The sequence below is a fragment of the Amia ocellicauda genome, chromosome 14 (genome assembly GCF_036373705.1).
Source record: "Amia ocellicauda isolate fAmiCal2 chromosome 14, fAmiCal2.hap1, whole genome shotgun sequence".
Taxonomy (NCBI): domain Eukaryota; kingdom Metazoa; phylum Chordata; class Actinopteri; order Amiiformes; family Amiidae; genus Amia; species Amia ocellicauda.
Window position 1 is genome coordinate 20,069,923 of NC_089863.1, and position 21,212 is coordinate 20,091,134.

The following is a 21,212-nucleotide window of genomic DNA, read 5'->3' on the forward strand; positions in this document are numbered from 1 at the left end:
TAATTGATGATATAAACATTTTTATTTCAGCTACAGATAAACATAAGAAACATAAGAATGTTTACAAACGAGAGGAGGCCATTTGCCCCATCGTGCTCGTTTGGTGTCCATTGATAACTGAGTGATCAAAGGATCCTCTCCAGTCTGACTTAAATTTTCCCAAATTTTAAACTTCTACCACATCGCAGGGGGGTTTGTTCCAGATTGTGATGACTCTCTGTGTGAAGAAGTGTCTCCTGTTTTAATTTTTGAATTTCCATTTGTGTCCCCGGGTGCGTGTGTCCCTGCTGATCTGGAAAAGCTCCTCTGGTTTGATGTGGTCGATGCCTTTCATGATTTTGAAGACTTGGATCAAGTCCCCACGTAGTCTTCTCTGTTCCAGGGTGAAAAGGTTCAGTTCCTCAGTCTCTCAGTAGGACTTTTCCTTCAGACCTGGAATAAGTCTGGTTGCTCTCCTCTGAACTGCCTCTAGAGCAGCGATATCTTTCTTTAAGTGTGGAGCCCAGAACTGTCCACAGTATCCAGATGAGCTCTAACTAGCGCATTGTACAGTCTGAACATCACTGCCCTTGTTCTCAATTCTACACTTTTGACAATATACCCTAACACTCTGTTTGCCTTTTTTATTGCATCCCCTCATTGTTTAGATGGAGAAAGTGAGGAGTCCACATAGACTCCTAGGTCTTTTTCATGCGTTACTTCATCTAGTTCTATTCCTCCCATAGTGTAATTATAGTGGACATTTTTGTTACCTGCATGTATTACCTTGCACTTGTCCACATTGAATTTGTCGGCCCACAACTGAATATTATCTAAGTCCCTTTGAATAGCCTGTGTTGCCGAGATTGTATCTGCTGAGCCACCTATTTTAGTATCATCTGCATCATTTGACAAGTTTGATAACTATCCCAAAGTCCAGATCATTAATATAGATTAGAAACAGCAAAGGCCCTAGTACTGATCCCTGTGGAACTCCACTAACAACCTCACTCCAGTTAGAAGCAACAACACTAATCAACACCCTCTGTTTCCTAGACATCAACCAGTTCAAAATCCATAATCCATAAAGGAGGAGTAATAGTAATTAAGGATAAAATTGGCTATGAATATGAAAGGCCGTCCTGGTACGGTGGCTGCTGGGCCTGGTACATCTAGAAGCTATACATTTACCATTGGGTACTATATACACTTTGCATCACTGTTGGCTGCTGTCAGCTGGTTTATTTTTATGGATGTAAATATACTTCATTGCAAAACACCCCTATATGGCCACATACTAGCGAAAAAGCATAAGGAAAGGACATTTAGGTAAGTGAGCATTTTGATGAGGATAATTTTGATTTGTGCTTTGTTTTTTTTGTTTTTTGCTTTTGATTTTCTTTGTGAATTACACTGCGTGCAAAGGTATCAGTGTATCTCTCCTACTAGCTCCTGTAATAAAGTGCTCATTGAACCCCAACAAAACAAATTAAACTGAGCTTTGGTATATAGTTGCTCAAGCAAAATACAGACTCTCTTCTGCAGACTGTTCTTCCATTTTATCTATTTATATATGCCTCATTCCTAAAATATGATTTGTTATTTGGCAGGTTGCCCGTGAATTTAACTGGTGACTGATCAAACTGGTTTTGTTCCTCTTCTGAAATGTCAGGTGTGGCTTCTTTTATAACAGGAGACACTTCTACATGCAGAGAGTTGTTACAAACAAACTCCCCAGCGATGTGGTTGAAGCTGAAAACTTGGGAACATTCAAAATACTGGATAGGATTCTTGGATCACTTAGTTATTAATGGACACCAACTGAGCATGATGGGTCGAATGGCCTCCTCTCATTTGTACATTTTCTTATGTTCTTATCTTAAGCACTTTGCTTTGTGCCGGCCAGGGTAACTTTACAGTATCACGTCTAAAGTATTTTTCAATCCAACCAAGTCTACCTTATATGCTGCAATACACACTAAATATATATTTACAATATCTTCCTGTTGCCCCTGTTCATTAGAGGTCTGTGTATAAATTATATGTATAATACACATATTAAGTTCAGTCCATAGACTGCTTATTCTGTCCTATACAGTGTCCCTGTCTAACTACACTGCAACACTGACAAAAGGAGACAAAATGGTTTCTTGAAGAGAGACTGTGAGAATCTGTCATATGCACTGAAGCTCATGTTTTGCCCTTTCTGCGGTACATCTCTGCCTTGAGAAAAAAAGTGTTGTATGGGCCTGATTGGGACTGATTGGGTGGCTGGAGCTGCAGAGCACTGCCTGATTCCACTGTGGACTACAGCTGGGGCCGTCCACAATGAGAACCCAGCTCCCGCACTAATAACTCTCTATTATCTACTGGGAATGGAGAGGGTTGACCAAAAAACAAATTAACTTGAGGTAAAATAGTGGCATTGGGCAGGACCTCTGACTGCAAATACAATGCAGTTATGTTTCTGGAAAAAAAAAAAAAAACTTTGTTAATACATCCTGCATCAGACATTTTGAATGTATTGATTTTGCTTGTTTTTTGTGAACAATACAGGTATTCTTTCAGTTTATGTTCCCCTGCCAACAGTGTGTCACCTGTGATTAGCCCCCTCACAATGAGACGGGATCCCATCATTTTCATTTTCGTCATGCACTTTTCATCACCGGCGACAGTTGATCAACCAATTTGCATATTCATCAGCGAATCACATATTCAGTTACAAACTACACACCGACTTTTAGACCAGCAGTTGCAGTCGGAATGTATATATTCAATTCAGTAAATGATCATGAACAACAAATATTCACCTGGTGTACTGCACATTATGTATACATGCTGGTTCATATGTAATATTCCTCCCAATATGTATTACTGGAATATTATTAGATCATGTAAACGGCTTCCTTTACACAGACTGCAGAAACTCTGCACAACTTGAACACACCTGTGTAAACAAGCTGACAGAGTGATGCATTAATTGATAAAAAGGGGAGAAATTAAAGTGTTGAAAAACATTAGAACGAAGGGGTTGGTGAAATTAAATACTTGAAAAACAGACTACAACTTCCGTTACTGTAGGATTTGATAAAAGTGTTTTGGAATCGTAGGTCATTAAATAATATTCAATCTAAATCAAAAGAGACCATGCACCTGTGTAGTTTGTAACTGAATATGTGCTGATGAATCCAAATTGGTGATGAACTGATACTGGTGATGAAATGTACCGTGTGATGAAATGAGCGTGATGAAAAGACGTAGACCCCAATGAGACAGAGACCTAGGTTAACAGACACCAGATACATTAAGGTGAAGCTGAAAACAGGGTTTAGTCCTGATCTTGATGTACTGCAGCACTTTACTACAGATAATAAATCAGTGTCCACTGTTCCACAGAGTTTGCTTTAGTACTGTTATAGCTTCTGCTTATCTTCTATGGATGGTTGCTAGCTGGTTCCAAATAACATGCCCGTTGCTGTTTTTGCTGGTCACTTATTTACATTAGAATTAAGGGTGGACAGATCAAGTTCTTCAGTAAAGCATGCCGTGAAAGCAAATCTGGGAGTGACACAATGAACAGCAACTGAAGGTTTGCAAAAGTAAATATGGCTCCAATAAAATAGCAATGACAAGAAAAGTAAATGTGACTGTGATAAAATGACACTTTATCCCCTGATTTTACGACTCTGACACCAATATTTAAATGAGGATGGAGACCCCATAACTTCACCCTATTATGTTCCCCACACAGTCATTGGCAGGAATTTCAGCCACAGACAGGGGAGTTAAACATTATTTATTTTCCCCTTTCAATAAACACAGGCCAGAGAGTTAACCACAGCAGTAAAGAATATGAATGTAGGGTACACAGTCTGCATTATGAGCAAAAAACAGCTAGCTAAAAGTATCTACTATTATCTGTGAACTAAAAATTGCCTTTATCAAAAATGAGCTGATGAAACTAAGCTAAAACCCTAACTAGACAAGCAAGAAGTAATAAAAGCGAATATAAAACCATCTAAAAATATTATTCCCTGCAATTGCAAGCCCAAATTTAAATGGAAATAGACTCATTGCTTATCGTATCAGTTTTTAATTTCACATCCACGCGGAGAAACCGAAACCCAGCCCTCTGCTCCAGGTAAGTGTCTATTCCTACGAGCCTGGGCTCTTCCTTTTGGGGCTATACACAAATATACAGTTCCTCCAGTGAGCGTCTGGGGTTCCTCCTTAGTCCAGCATGATGAAAAGAACAAAATCTTGGGGAGACAGGTGGGAGGAAAGTGGTGTAAGAACACGAGCATCAAATGTATTTTTTTTTCCATTCAAACAGTACTTTACCAGGGGCTGCGCAGGCCTTTCTCCCCACACACAGGCACGTGGACCAGAATCTAGACCAGCACCCTCACCACCCCAGGACCTGCAGGCAGGAGTGACAACGAATCAGTTATGATCTCCTTACTGCTCTAACAACTATACTGCCTGGAGGGGAGGCAATCAAGCCGTGGACCCCCAGAGATTTATTTTTTCCTACATGCCATCCATAGGAGTTTTTAGTTTTTCTCTCCTCCGTGCCTAAATGGTTTATTTATTTAAATGTTCATTTACTTTATTTTAGATAATGTAAACTGTTTAAAGGTCTATATTTAATCTAATTTGTTATATTATTTATGTATTATTTTATTTTGCTGTACCTTTGTTGTATGTTTACCAGTCTGTAAAGCACTCTGTGGCTACACTGTGAAGGGCGCTTTACAAATAAAAATTGATGGAATTGATTGAATTATCATACACTAACTTTAAAAATGTACTTTCAGGTTAAGCAACAAAAGTCCAGTGGTTAACAAATGAATGCAAAAGCAAATCACACACATGAAAGACAACATTTACATAAGAAAAATAAATAATAGTGATTATAATATAAAACCTTATATAAAATGTTGATCATATTGTGTGTAGGTACTACAGCAATATATTGATGGAGATCATATAGGCAGAATTACAAAAAAGATTTGGGCTTGCAGTGTTAATCCTGCATTTGCCCTTATAATGTAGGTTACCTGCATTGTGAAGCTGACAAACCTGTTTCGAAAAAAATGTAGCAGTGATCTGCCCAGCGAGAGCAAAAAGGAGAAAACCAGGAAGTGAGGCAGACAGAAAAGAAGCTGCCCTGCACAGGTAATTCTAATACTGTCATGTAAATCTGTATTTTTTTGCATTTCTGTCTGCATATGTGTTTGATTGATTGCTTGTGTTTATATAAACATATAGCAGGACTACATTTAATAGTATGAAATACACAGAGAGTAATATAGCAAGAGAATAACACAGAGTGGGAGGGGAACAGAGAAATAGCCAGGCTATTGTTTACCATCTATATTAAACATCAGAAAACAGAAAAGCACAGGCAAGAATAATATCAATCATTGTATATTCTGATTGTTGGGTACATGTAAACAATGTATCATATGTTTAATCTTGCAGATCTCCCTTATGAAAAAGAAGTTTAGGTAAGTACAACTATATGTATTCTTACATTTACTTTAAGCATGTTCTGAGCTATGGGGAACCGGATTATTTTTCTTCACAGTATCCATCTATTGTGCACTTCCATATTTGATAACATAGTGGGCACTATAGCACACATCCTGCACACTGGGTGGAGGCTTATGTTTCAGTAAGTCTTTAGTACTGTACATATTTGTTGTTTAATTCCGCTCATAGTTTCAGTTTAACACTGATAGAAAGATTTCTCAAGTTTCTGTTTAGAAGAATAGAAACTTGCCATTTGAATACATATTGATCTAAATCCTAAATACATATATTTTTGCATTTAAATATGAAATACAAATCTGGGATTTTCCAAACAAAGGCTAACATGCCCCAGCCATTTGTTGTATGTAGTACTGACATTTTTCAGTCTTCTAATGGGGTTGCATTGTCATGTTCCCTGTGTTGTCCAACAAGCTAGGCTCACAATACACACAAAAACGAGTATTGTGAGCGGGTCTGTGATGTAATCGTTTGCCTGCTGATTGAAACTTTAGCTCATCGGGGCCACTATCAGGCATGTTTAATATTTATGTCCAAAATCGACACGGGTTGTGTAATGCGAGATGATCAGAGACACTTTCTGAGAATGGAGACCGGGAGCAGCCAATAAGAGATGAGCTGACTTAAGAAAAAAATCAGGAAGAATAAACATGACAGGAGTATTTGATTTCAAAAGTATTTATTCAAATACCTCAAATACAAATAATGTTGTCAAATACCAATAGTATCTGTAGTTGACCCTGGTCTGCACAAAATACCGATACCTACAATGCGATGATCATACTGTGGGATGGATAGAGCCTGTGTGTTGCTCACCTCCACCTCTCACAGCAGAGGATACCAGCAAAATAAATTAACTGTTCTGCCTGCTTTAAATACTATAATGCAGAGCAAACTGCCTCTTTTCCCAGGGTCTAAGATTCGCACAACCTTGCAGCCTTTGTATAGTATTCTTTCTTAGATAACTGTGGTTGCATTCCCAACCTATCAGTATCTTTCGATTCGAGACTACTAGAACAGGAGAGGGAATGTGCGTCTGTGGAATCGCCTTGACAGCTGAGGTCGAGCTATTGATTTGTTGTGGCCAAGACCCGTCAATGGAGGAGGGTGCTGTCCAGTTGCACTGAGCAGGTGGTCACAAAGCAAATTATTTTCAAAGCACATGCGGATAGGGCAGAAGTCTGAGATCTGCATGCATGGTCAGGCCTGAAGCAGGCCACTTAAGATGTATGTCCATTTGCTGGAGGAAGGACAGCATCTGGGCAGTTAGTGCAGTGATGAAAGTATGGGGAAGATTTTATAGAAATAAGGAGTCATAGACTGGAAGACATGTATATATAATAGGTGTATGTGTATATTATTATTATTATTATTATTATTATTATTATTATTATTATTATTATTATTATTATTATTATCATTATATTATTATCACTTTTTTAGTGATTGGAAACCAAGATTTGAAATGGCCACAATTGCAAGAACATTTGCAGGTACATCTTTAAAAATGTAATCTGGCTGTTTGACTGTCTACCCAACTAACCCACATCCTAACGTGTGTCTGTGGGGGGCATCGCTCAGTCTGTCTGTCTTATGCAGTCTTTGTTCTCTTTGCTCCCCCCGGCCCTTGTGTCTGTTGTCTCGCTGCTTATTAATCAAACACTACAGACTACTATCTAACACCGTTGTAGGATGTGTGTGTTTTTCTCTCTGTGTTTGTCTGTCTATGTGAATCTGTATGTTTCTTTCTGTCAATTTATTTAGCTACCCCTGATCCTCAGATGTGTGTGTCTAGTGCTCTGTCTGTGTGTTTGTCTGTCTGTCTGTAGGCCCATCTGCCTGTTTTTAATGTATCCCTAGATTTAATGTTAGTCTGTTAGTCTGTCACTTATCTCTATTTCTGTCCTGTCTTTCTATCTGTCTAGCCATTGATCTTACTGTTTATCTGTTCTGGCTCTCTGTTTGTCACTTTGTTTGGCTGTCTGTCAAGCTAACCTTCATCCCAGCAGGTGACTATGTATCTGTATGTGTGTAACAGGGAGCCATTTGTCAGTCTGTCTCTTTGCTGCAGTCTGTCACTGTGTTCTTTCTAATCCCTCCAGTCCCTTTCACAATGGCTGGGGACACGCTGAGAAACAGGCACACAGACAGACCGAGACTCAAGCGGAGAGGCAGTCTGTATTGGTCACGACCCGATTTCTTGCAGTGCACCTGCCAAAGCTCAGATGAGATCAGCGGGTGAGACACAGAGAGAGAGTGAGACTGTAAAATACTGTGTAATGTAATCTGCGTTTTGCACTCTCAGCTTTGTGACAAAGTGTGTTATGATGTGGTTTTGGTACATGTATGGGGGCCACTCATTACCAAACTCAATGCTGCTAGTACCAATACAGCAGTGGTAGCCAATTGTACCCCTTCACTAAACCAGCCTCCACACACTGCAGCCAGGCACAGCATCTCTGGTATAATACAACCCACTACTGGAACAGGGAGGCTGGTCCCAATTCTTATGAAAACAAATTGAATTCTACTTACTCATATTGTCCAGACAGTCTGTCAGCAATACTTACTTAATCTCTCTCTCTCTCTCTCTCTCTCTCTCTCTCTCTCTCTCTCTCTCTCTCTCTCTCTCTCTCTCTCTCTCTCAGGTTCTCTGTGGGCCAGAAGGATCCCAGTGAGACTGTTCTGTAGCTGACTCCTGTGTTATGCATGGTGTGGGACTAAGCTTTCATTTAGCTCAGTTGTGTTCCACACTGAAGGAGGTTGAGATCCTGATAAAGCAGAGACCAGTGAGACCAATGCTGCTTTAGCTAATGTATTTATAGCCCTTGTGGATTCAATGTTATAAAATCACGTAATTTTAAAGTCCTTGTAGTACAGTACGCTCACACAGCCTAGTAAATCTAATCCCTGTGCAGTAGAATCCAGTATAGTACACTCATACAGCCCAGTCAGTATAGTCCCTTTGCTGTACATTAACAAGACACTCTCATAATCTACCCCAAATAATCCCTGTGCAGTAGAATACTTAATTAGTAGAATAGTTGGAAATTCGAATTTTTAAAAGGATCACAGGAAATACTAGGCCAGTAGTCCACACGGATCTTTAGCAGCAATGGTGTCTTAAGTTTCTGTCTTTATCAGGCTCTGATGGCAAATGTTTTGACATTTCACATGTGTGAGAGTCAATGTGCTCTACACTAGAACTAACACTAGTCTCTTTTAGAGTATGTTAACTGTTAGAGACTAACAGTAGGCAATGACTATCAGAATACCAGAACAGTTAAAAGGTACACTATAATACCAAAAGTATTGGGACATTCCTCACTCCTCCATTAATTGTTTGTGGTAAACTGTGTTGTGTACAGGGGGACCATGAGCAGCCAGTGAAGACTGGACATATTCAAGTTTCCAGTTGGCTTTAATTGATGAGGGCCCCCTATACATCTACCAACACAGCATAACACAACACACTATATTAACACAATACAATAGAGAACCCTTTCACAAATATGGTAGCAAACACAGTAGTTATCTTTCGAGTCGAGAATGCTACCCAATGGGGAGGGTCTTAAACCTGTTACCATGGAACCTCACATTGTCTAACAAAGCTGGGTATTGGCCGCAGTACTTGCAGCTCCATACAAGCACCCCCCTCCTGTTTCCTGCATATATATTTAAGGTACTTTTTCAGATAAGTTGCATTCACTTTCATTTTCAAGAGAATAGGATCTGAGCCATACCACCGACCTGTTATCATTGATATATGGCTAAACCAGCTGCAGTCCAGAATTCCTTTTTTGTCCCTAAACTTTTGGTATTGTAGTGTGAATATGTACATAAGTTGAATGTATTTATGACTGTTCAAATTGGTTTCTGTTTTATGTTCGTACTATGATACTGGTCACACTGTGTGGCATTTTCAATTATACAGTCTGTCATAACAGTTAATCCACTTTGCTGCTTCCAAGAGTACAATGCACATAATTAATATGGTATCATTTAGATAAATCGTACTAGTAGCTGTCTATTTACACAGTAACTCATAAGAACAGTGTAATTATGCATTATTACAATGTAGGCCTACTTAATGTGTAATAATGATTAACAGTATATGCAAGTACACAATTATCTGTTAAGGATGCCCATCAGGAGTCTAACAATGGCTATAGCTATACCTTTGCAGTAGCTTTGGAGTAGCTATACCGGGCATGACCCAGTTTTTTTTTTTACACTTTTTGTAATAAAGCATAATTACACTGCTTATGAGTAACTACAAATGTAGTATATACTGCAAATACACTAAGTAGGGAGACACATTGCAAAGTGTTACCAGTAATGATGTCACTTCTTGTAGAAGTTTCACCAAACGAGCATGATGGGTTTATTTATATAAACTTTCTTAAAAAAAAAAAAAAAAAAAAAAATATATATATATATATATATATATATATATATATATATATATATATATATGCATATATTTTGCATTCATATTGAATGATTTGAATCATTCAATGAATGAATAGTCAGTATTAGTACTATTCCCGCACTATGTATTGTTCAGTATATTGTTAATGCATATTTATGCATTTCCAAATACATTGCCTATGCCAAGTGTAATGCCAGGGTTTGCTCTACTGTGACCCCGAAGTGCAAAAAATAAAGTGTCAGCAAACGTTTAGGCCAGAAATAAAAAGTGTCAGCAAACATTTAGGCCAGAAATAAAAAGTGTCTGCAAACTTTAAATAAAAGTATGTGCAAACATTAAATAAAAGTTTCTGCAACATTATTTCTATATATACTCACTATATCTGTCGCACTCTCCCCCTCCTTGGTTACTTGAATATGCATGTGGACTCATCTAACTCTAAGGTTGCCTCTGATTTCTTTGCTGTTTTGGACTGTTTCCATATTATCCAACATGTTAATTTTACCACCTACATCTAAGGATACATACTTGATGCTGTCTGTTCTGTTGGCCTAAACCTCATTCATAATATTCTTAATTTCACTCTTCCCTCATATACATATCACCACATTGACATGCATCACATCTCCTTCTGTAACATTAAATCTGTTGACCCCCTACAACTTTCTGATGCCATCTCTGCTCTGCCCTGCCCTGCCCCTTGACCACATCCCCAACTCACCTGATGAATTTGCTGCCCAATTCAGTACTGCCCTATCTGTTTCCCTCAACTCTTCGGCCCCCATTCAGTCTCCATCTCCTCCTCTCCTTGGTTGACCCCTGAGCTCCTTGCCCTGAAACAGGCTTGCCGCCACCTGGAGCGCCTGAGCAGGAAGTCTGGGCTAATTGTCCATGCAAAAGCCTACAAACTCCACCTTTGCACCAACTGATGTGCTCTAGTGAAACTACTAGAATATATAAACAAAAATAAATCAAACCAGAATATCAAAGTGAAACAACAACATACCGTGCAAAATAACAACAACAACAACAATAATAATAATAATAATAATAATAATAATAATAATGTGATAATCCACACCACCAAAAAGTACACTTATTACACTTGTTTCGCCCACAACTCACTGTAACATTGCAGTTTTTCCATGCCATTGTGAGCACTGCTGAAATATTCAATTTGCCTACTAACGTTAGATATGTTTTTATCCAGCTATGTGTTTGAAGAGCTGCAGAAAATAGCACAAGATTCACAGTGTGGTAGAATGTCTCAACAATTCTAAGTTACATTTGGTATTTTATGTGTTGTGTACAAGACCGAGAAGACAGTTATAACAAAGCAAGGTTTGTTAAACAACAAGATGCAGTGAAACAACAGAATGTAGGGCCTTAGAGATAACATAACTAAATTTGATATGATAGAAAGAATCTATACTGTTGAGAAGGCTGTGTCAGCCCTTGCCAGGTCCAAAGATTAACAGAGAAACAGAGTCAACTTAAAAACTCTAGGAATGTGAACTGTATCTAAAAATATTAAATTTTGTTTTTCAGTGTTGAAACGTTTTGTTGTTGTTGTTATAGGCATATGTACCTTTGAAAGCAAAACTAAATGGTTAAACTGACCCCGCCCTTCTACTGTGTGAAGACCAATCAAACATGTTTTCTGCTATTAAGTGAAGTTTTTCTTCTATTTATTTCTTGAACACGTTGATATACACCGATCAGCCGTAACATTATGAGCACTGACAGGTGAAGTGAATAACACTGATAATCCCGTTATCATGGCACCTGTCAGTGGGTGGAATATATTAGGCAGCAAGTGAACATTTTGTCCTCAAATTTGATGTGTTAGAAGCAGGAAAAATGGGCAAGCGTAAGGATCTGAGCGACTTTGACAAGGGCCAGATTGTGATGGCTAGACGACTGGGTCAGAGCATCTCCAAAACTGCAGCTCTTGTGGGGTGTTCCCGGTCTGCAGTGGTCAGTACCTATCAAAAGTGCTCCAAGGAAGGAAAAGCGGTGAACCGGCGATAGGGTCATGGGCGGCCAAGGCTCATTGATGCACGTGGGGAGCAAAGGCTGGCCTGTGTGGTCCGATCCAACAGACGAGCTACTGTAGCTCAAATTGCTGAAAAAGTGAATGCTGGTTCTGATAGAACCTGATAGTGGGGGTGGGGGGGCTGACGGTGTTTCTCACGACTATAATTTTAGGAACTGAAGTTAGGGGGCAGCAGGGGGGCTAGCACTACAGTAAGGGGGCAGCCCCTTGCCCCCCTGTAGATCCGCCCCTGCCACGCAGCAATGGAAGAAGGTGGCCTGGTCTGATTGCCAGGTGCGTGTGCGTTGCTTACCTGGAGAACATATGACACCAGGATGCACTATGGGAAGAAGGCAAGCCGGCGGAGGCAGTGTGATGCTTTGGGCAATGTTCTGCTGGGAAACCTTGGGTCCTGTCATTCATGTGGATGTTACTTTGACACGTACCACCTACCTAAGCATTGTTGCAGACCATGAACACCCTTTCATGGAAACGGTATTCCCTGATGGCATTGGCCTCTTTCAGCAGGATAATGTGCCCTGCCACAAAGCAAAACTGGTTCAGGAATGGTTTGAGGAACACAACAACGAGTTCAAGGTGTTGACTTATCCTCCAAATTCCCCAGATCTCAATCTAATTTGAGCATCTGTGGGATATGCTGGACAAACAAGTCCGATCCATGGAGGCCCCACCTCGCAACTTACAGGACTTAAAGGATCTGCTGCTAACGTCTTGGTGCCAGATATCACAGCACACCTTCAGAGGTCTAGTGGAGTCCATGCCTCGACGGGTCAGGGCTGTTTTGGCGGAAAAAGAGGGACCTACACAATATTAGGCAGGTGGTCATAATGTTACAGCTGATCGGTGTATATATATATATATATATATATATTGTTTTACATATCACTTAAATTCTTTGTACTGAAGTGTTTGAGACACCTATTACTCTATTATTTTCATTTAATGTTTAGGCCTACATATACACTCACCTAAAGGATTATTAGGAACACCATACTAATACTGTGTTTGACCCCCTTTCGCCTTCAGAACTGCCTTAATTCTACGTGGCATCTAGGTGCTGAAAGCATTCTTTAGAAATGTTGGCCCATATTGATAGGATAGCATCTTGCAGTTGATGGAGATTTGTGGGATGCACATCCAGGGCACGAAGCTCCCGTTCCACCACATCCCAAAGATGCTCTATTGGGTTGAGATCTGGTGACTGTGGCCGAGTACAGTGAACTCATTGTCATGTTCAAGAAACCAATTTGAAATGATTCGACCTTTGTGACATGGTGCATTATCCTGCTGGAAGTAGCCATCAGAGGATGGGTACATGGTGGTCATAAAGGGATGGACATGGTCAGAAACAATGCTCAGGTAGGCCGTGGCATTTAAACGATGCCCAATTGGCACTAAGGGGCCTAAAGTGTGCCAAGAAAACATCCCCCACACCATTACACCACCACCACCAGCCTGCACAGTGGTAACAAGGCATGATGGATCCATGTTCTCATTCTGTTTACGCCAAATTCTGACTCTACCATCTGAATGTCTCAACAGAAATGGAGACTCATCAGACCAGGCAACATTTTTGGTGAGCTTGTGCAAATTGTAGCCTCTTTTTCCTATTTGTAGTGGAGATGAGTGGTACCCGGTGGGGTCTTCTGCTGTTGTAGCCCATCCGCCTCAAGGTTGTACGTGTTGTGGCTTCACAAATGCTTTGCTGCATACCTCGGTTGTAACGAGTGGTTATTTCAGTCAAAGTTGCTCTTCTATCAGCTTGAATCAGTCGGCCCATTCTCCTCTGACCTCTAGCATCAACAAGGCATTTCCGCCCACAGGACTGCCGCATACTGGATGTTTTTCCCTTTTCACACCATTCTTTGTAAACCCTAGAAATGGTTGTGCGTGAAAATCCCAGTAACAGAGCAGATTGTGAAATACTCAGACCGGCCCGTCTGGCACCAACAACCATGCCACGCTCAAAATTGCTTAAATCACCTTTCTTTCCCATTCAGACATTCAGTTTGGAGTTCAGGAGATTGTCTTGACCAGGACCACACCCCTAAATGCATTGAAGCAACTGCCATGTGATTGGTTGGTTAGATAATTGCATTAATGAGAAATTGAACAGGTGTTCCTAATAATCCTTTAGGTGAGTGTATTTACTACACTAGTGGAACCCAGTGAGATTACAACTATTGAAGTTGAAATGTAATGCCATTGTCTTTTTGTTGTTTTAATGAGGATGTTAAAGTTCACCATCTCTTGCTTTATTGGCACATTACAAGCTTAACAGCTTGGTCTGCTTGCAATCACGTAGTCTGTTTCAGTTTTCACAATCAATGATTACCACAGTTCCTAAAATCCATAGTGTGAGTGATTAATCACGGGGTCCTGGTTTCTTCAGTATTTCTAAGTGTAAGGGCTAACTATCACTATAGCCTATGTAACCTCTTACGTCAGTGAAAGGAAACAAATCTGAAATAGTTAAACATATGTACAGTTGCACAGCTTATGAGACTTACATTATTTAGCAGAGAAACATTTTCTTATTTATATCACGGTAGATTTCTTATCTGCTCAAGTGCTCTCTGCTGTTGTGGAAAGCAGGACATTTGTGTGTAGAAATTATATTATTTCTAGGTTTTTACCTTGACAAGCAGCAATCTGTGCAATCTGAAATAAGTATCCTTTAGAATAAGATTAGCATAAACCCCTTTTTCATTTTACAACATTTGTAAAAAAAAAAAAAAAATGAGTAGGCTACAGATTACTGTTAGTCGTGTAAACCTTTTTATAACCTTTACAGAATATGTAATACAAATATTTTGTGATAAGTGTTGAAAAAATACCAGTTTCAGAATACACAAACCAGGACATACTTTTTCTCTTATTGTCCCAGAACAAAAATGTCACATAGAGAATGTGAATAAAATAAAATAACAGAACATTATTTAAATAAGGCAGCTTACTGTCAGGGAAGGGGACAAAATTATATCCTAAAGAACTGATTATTTTGTTTGTTTGTTTTTGTTCTTAAGAAATACATGCTGTGTTGGGTGAGTGAACAGTGTATGAACTGGAATTGCCCCTTTGGAGTCTCTTTCCACTCAATTCTGGTAACCTGTTTTGTACAGCACAAGGTTTAGCACACCACCTTGGGTAATAAAGGTGTTGGCAACTCACACATAATATACCTGTATTTGATCCAGTGGGCCTAGAGATCACACAGCAATGACAATGTATAAACTCACTGTGTTTATTGGAATGTAATTTTATTCTGCAGAAGTCCCTGATGCTCTTTATTTTACATTCTCCCAGTATTATTATGGCTCCAGTATAATTATGCGTTGTTACTTAAAACTAAAATAATTAAGTTAAACAGATCTGCCATGACCAATACTATATTCAAGGGAGGGGGGAGAGGTGGGGGGGTTAAACCTAAGCAGCTAAACCTTACACCAATTCCAACTATCTGTCAAGGCGAGTCTTGCGTTTCAGTGTGGATAACGTCTGTAATTTAATGATTATGAAATGAATGTAATACATTCGTGTTATAGCGAATCCGTGCAAAGCGAGGCATTTCTGTATATGAAACATTGCAATACACTTTAACGCCCTCTGCCTATAAATTACATTCCCCGACAAACCTGTGTCTGTTACAGCCCTCAGATGGTTTAAGCTAGAAACTGTATCATTATTGTGAAAACAGCTTTATTTGTGGTTGTATTTCAATGAGATTAGTCATTCAAAATGCTCGAAACGCTTTCTCCATATCTGATCAGCCTGGTCCGCAGTTCCTCTTCCAACACTGTCTAAGCTGCGCCTCCACAGACCGTGACGTCAGGCGCAAAAAAGAGTCATGAGCGCAGTCTGTGTATACGTCACAGGCACTGCTGAGCGCATGTGCAGACACGCCCGGGGAGAGGAGCTCCAGATGTGCGAAGAGAGAGTCTGAGGGATCCGTCCACGGTAACTAACTGAATTACTTTATTGTATGATTTAATTAGTAGTCGATTCAATGATTAACTTGCGCATTGCACATCCATTTAGAACATCAAAACGATCAGTGTCAAGAATATTCGCCTGCGTATAAAAAGTATCCATATAAAAGGATTACGATAACTAGCAAAAGACCATATAAATGCAGTGAGGGTCGCATGGGTACCGATATTACCCAGGTATGTACATATTCGTATAGTAAGTTATACAACAACAGGCAATAATAATAATAATAATAATAATAATAATAATAATAATAATAATAATAATAATAATAAACAGCAAATATCAATTAATTTGGACAAATTACGGTCATGACTCTATAGCTCTGGCCATTCACCATGTTGGCTAGATTGATATGGTTAAGATTGGTTCAGATCTGTATCTTTAGTATGACTGTTTAGTCCAACTGAACTCCTCTGTCCCTCTGAATGTACATAGGGTAGCATTTATTACAAGCAGCTACAGGAAGATCATTCAATAGAACAATCTTAACAAAGTAAGAATTGCAAGTGTTTTTAGGCGGCGGGACAAGCGAGATGATGAATCACATACTGTCCTATAGGCAGTGTAAGTCTGGCTTCCTTCTGCCCGGCCACTCTGGTGGAAAGCCTATACATGTTCTAGCATGAGTTATCTTTAGGTTAGTGTGGTGTCTGATATCAGGGTGGCTACATATGATGTAATTTCCCAAAACTGCTGGCTTAAACTGCTTCTTAAAAAAGCCTGTGCACTACGGCACGTTGAGACAGTAACCTCATTTACAGGAAAAGCATAGCCTGTAGTTCCGCTTCACATCACTTCTTTGTTTAATATTTTTCGTGCTTCATCAAATCAAGTTTTAAACGAGGGGTACTTTTTAAGATGGCGTGCATATGCTGTATTGCTGGATGCACGATAACTACAGATATCTTGGTTAAGCTTTCCCACGGATTAAGCAGTCAAACCTATGTGGGCAGCTATTGTACGGGTCTGAACTGAACAGAAGTCTAGTATGTTTATGTGGAACACCCTGAATGATATTTATTTCACAATATAGGGCTACACCAAATCAAAACATTGACCTACCTGCAAATCTTAAAATTTCGAACTCACGTTTTTTATTTAACAGTAGTAGAAAGTGGCTTCTGACAACAAATAAAACAATCTATAGGAAACAGGTTTTTACTTTGATTTGCAGGTAGTTTTCATTTGGTGTAGCCTATAGTTTACTGAATATAAATAGTATAGTACAGCAGGATCCCAATGAAATTAATGCACAAGGTACATATAAAAACATTTAGGCTGTTTTATGTAAATTACTATTGGTAAATGATTGGTTGTTGTAAAATGTGTAGAATCCTAGTTTAAGAACCCTATAAAAATCTATATAATCCTATAGCAATATCTACATAATTGTGTAGGTGGTATTTATACTGAATAAAAATATAAACACAACATGTTGGTCCCATGTTTCATCAGTTGAAATGAAAGATCCCAGAAAGTTTCCATACTCACAGAAACCTTATTTCTCTCAAATTTAGTGCACACATTTTTTCATCCCTGTTAGTGAGCATCTCTCCATTGCCACGGTAATCCATCCACGTGACAGGTGTGGCGTATGAAGAAGCTGATTAAATGTGCTATGCAGTTTAACAGAACTGATGTGAATCAGACTCCTCAGAATCACTTGCACAACACGAAACAAAACACCTTCCCTCAACAAATAATGAGGACTGTACAACCAGCAGGCTTCACAAATTCCTAAATATTAGATGCCAGTAAGTGTTGCTGATTTGCACATCTGGGTATAGTGCATTCAGAAGGTTGAAAGTCATATGATGTTCCAATGATTACAGGACAGATTTTACAGCAATTTGTACATCACACTTGTGTTTTCTCTAAAATAATCCAGGTGGATGTTGGCGATGATGAGCATGTGTACATCCATGTTTATCTGCCATGTAATGGGTCTAATCTGAGTGTACATGGCATTCAGACCAACAAGACCCTGGAAGATGAGATTGAGTATTTTGGGCCTAATGTTGATACTGAAGGAATGGAGATATATTTCCCATTTTCCGAGTTGGACAATGAATAATTATTAAGATGTCTACACTATACACAGATACATAACTGAATGATATTGGGTATACCCTGCTGTGTCAAGAATAAAGTTCAATCAAAAGTAGATAAATCTTAACTAAATCATTAACCCTGCTTTCATTATTCAAAACATCTTCAATAACTCATGACACATTTGAGATAACAAAAAATATATACCCCCTGTTGCTAAGGATAACAGAATATAACATTTTTTAAGCTTGTAGAATGACAATTCAAACCTGTAATCGGATGCATTTAATTGTGCTTTACACCACGACAAATCCCTATGTATATTAAGGACTTGCAGTGTCTGTGTGGAATTTTACTAAGACCCCTGTGGCCTGGCCACAGTGTGCTTTAAAGACAGTAGGATGCCAAAATACAAGCAGACCACATCACTTATTTACTTCAAAAACAGATACTTTTACCATTATCTCAGCAGACAGGCTGCTTGTCAATTCTTAAATATATAAAACCACAGCAGCATCTGCAAGGCTGACGTCTGTGCTGGACACAGTGACTTATTGACCCAATAATAAAAATGTATGTCAAATAAATGATGGTCTAAATTCAGAGTTAGGGAGACATTTCCGGGGATTGCCCCTGTCTGTGTCCTGGCTCTTCAAAAGCCTTTGTAATAAAAACCTGTTGATTTCTGACTCCGGACTCTGTCTGCATTTGTGGAAGAAAATAGTTCTACATTGAGTAAGAACACTTGAAATTCAATGTCTCCCCTTAGTGGTGGAAATAAAAAATATTGCTCAAAAGCAATAACTGATACAGTGACTCTTTTATTACTCCTTTGGACAGAATTCTGAATACAGCATTAACACTATTAACTTTAATGTTATTATTATTAAGGATACCACTGTATCATCGAGGGACACTAGTTCCCTACTGCCAAGTTACAAATAGGAATTGCACTCACTCTAATTACTACTTGGATAGTTCAGGGGTTTTGAGGGTTTTACCATGGCTAAATTAAAGAAACACCATTCAGCTTTAAATAGGTACATTGAAACATTCTTAGCTGAATTGTGAAATCATATTGATATCTTTCATATAGTAAGCGTACTAAGTCGCCAAGCTAAAGTAAACTTTTTTGTTTCGGAAGCACTGCCCAAGGGGGAGGGGTTTCTGCGCACTTCTGTAGGAACCCGATCGAAATGTCACTATCAAAGCTGTCATTGGCCCCTGCGCTCGTCACTCAGAACAGTTCCCAGCTGTCGCTCCCGCATCTGCCACGGCAGCTCCCCCCCGTGACAGCCGCACCGCCCCTGCCTGATGTGCCCGCGGTGCATGCGAATGACAAGGAAGAGCGGTCAGGCTCAGCGGACAGAGAGCTCAATGAGGCCATCCTTGCCCTCAACAGCAGGATGTACCAAATCTCCACTCTCCTGGCCGCGCAGGCAGGTCAACAGGTGCCGCCCCCCCAACACCATGATGCTCCGTCGCCGGCTCTAACCGCGCCGGTGGAGACTGAGGGGAGTCTGTCTGCCCCATCCCAGGAGGAGGGCAGTAGACGGGCCACCTGGGAGGAGGTGACAGCGGACGGTGCCTTTGAGAATGGATGTTAAAGGGGCAGCAACCGCACTGAAGTTCCGTATAAATTGCCTGTAGAAGTTGGCGAAACCCAGGAATCTTTGAAGCTCCTTTACTGTGCGAGGTTGGGGCCAGTCATTGACTGCTTGTACCTTCTGGAGATCCATATGCACACCCTCCGTATCTATGATGTAGCCCAAGAAACTGACCTGCTCACGGTGGAATTCGCACTTTTCCAGTTTCACAAACAGTCCATTCTGAAGAAGGCTGTGCAATACCTGTCAAACATGGGAGACATGAGAAGAGAAGGTAGGAGAAAAGACAAGTTTATCGTCAATATAGACAATGACAAAGGCATTTAGATCATGTCTCAGGACATTGTTAACAAAGGCCTGAAACACGGAAGGAGCATTGGCCAACCCAAAAGGCATAACGAGATACTTGTAGTGTGTACTACTGGTCAGGAAAGTCATCTTCCACTCATCCCCCTTCTGTATCTGGAATAGATTATAGGAACTGTGCAGATCTAGCTTTGTAATAAAGTGTGCTCCTCAGATTTGTTCCAGAGCAGCTGGCAACAAAGGAAGGGGATACCGGTACTTGATGGTCAAGTCATTTAGACCCCGGTAGTCGATGCAAGGGCGCAGTCCTCCATCCTTCTTTGACACGAAGAAGAAGCTGGCAGCGGCAGGTGAGATAGATGACCGAATGATTCCCAGGTGTGCAAGGGTTAATAGAAATACCCAGGTGTTCTACAGTCGCTCGGTGGATAAAATTCCCGGCTGACCCAGAGTCCAGTAAAGCAGTCACAAACACACTGTTAGTTCCCCAAGTGAGCTTAACACGAATAGTACACTGTATGTGTAAACATCATTCCTCATCAATGGAGCATGTGGGCAGCCGAGGCGAACAGGACAAGCATCATGGAAGTGCCCCTCTTGTCCACAGTACAGGCACAGGCATTGTTGTACTCTCCTCTGTCTCTCCTCAGTCATCAGTCTTGGGAGTCCCAGTTGCATTGGGTCATAGTCAGGACTGACTAGTGACGTTTGAGGGGAATTGGTAGGCTGATGTGAACATTCCACAACACAATTTCTACTTCTAGCTCTGAGGAGATGGTCTAAGCAGACAGACAGCTGAATGATCTCCTCCAGACCAAGGTTCTCATCCCTACAAGTCAGCTCTGATTGCATGTCAGCATGTAGTCCCTGTCTGAACACGGTAAGTAGGGCAAGTTCATTCCACCCACTGCTTGCAGCCAGAGTCCTGAGGAGGTGCCCTGTCAAAGGGAAAAAAGCTGCTCACCAGCACCCTTCCCTTCTGCCGGTTGGTTAAAGACTTCCTTGAAATGAGCCAGGAAGACCTACAGGGAGCATGTGATGATCCCTTGCAGTTTCCACACCGTTGCAGCGCTTTTCCTGTCAAAAGGGTTATGAGAAAGGCAATTCTTGCGGCGTCATCTGGGAAGTTGGAGGGCTGATTGGAGAAATACTGTGAACATTGCAGTAAGAATCCTTCACATCTGTCTGGAGTGCCATCAAACTTCTCTGGAATAGCAAGGTGAACAGACCGTGGGGT

The 21,212-nt window shown here is 40.2% G+C and overlaps 1 long non-coding RNA gene across 1 annotated transcript; it reads left to right on the plus strand.

The window, feature by feature from the left end:
• The first annotated feature begins 5,088 nt into the window (after window positions 1-5,088).
• Window positions 5,089-9,942, plus strand: LOC136767954 (uncharacterized). Its single transcript, XR_010821899.1, has 5 exons — window positions 5,089-5,157; window positions 5,464-5,489; window positions 6,976-7,025; window positions 7,635-7,770; window positions 8,181-9,942. It is a non-coding gene; the product is annotated as an uncharacterized LOC136767954 (long non-coding RNA).
• Window positions 9,943-21,212: the final 11,270 nt, after the last annotated feature.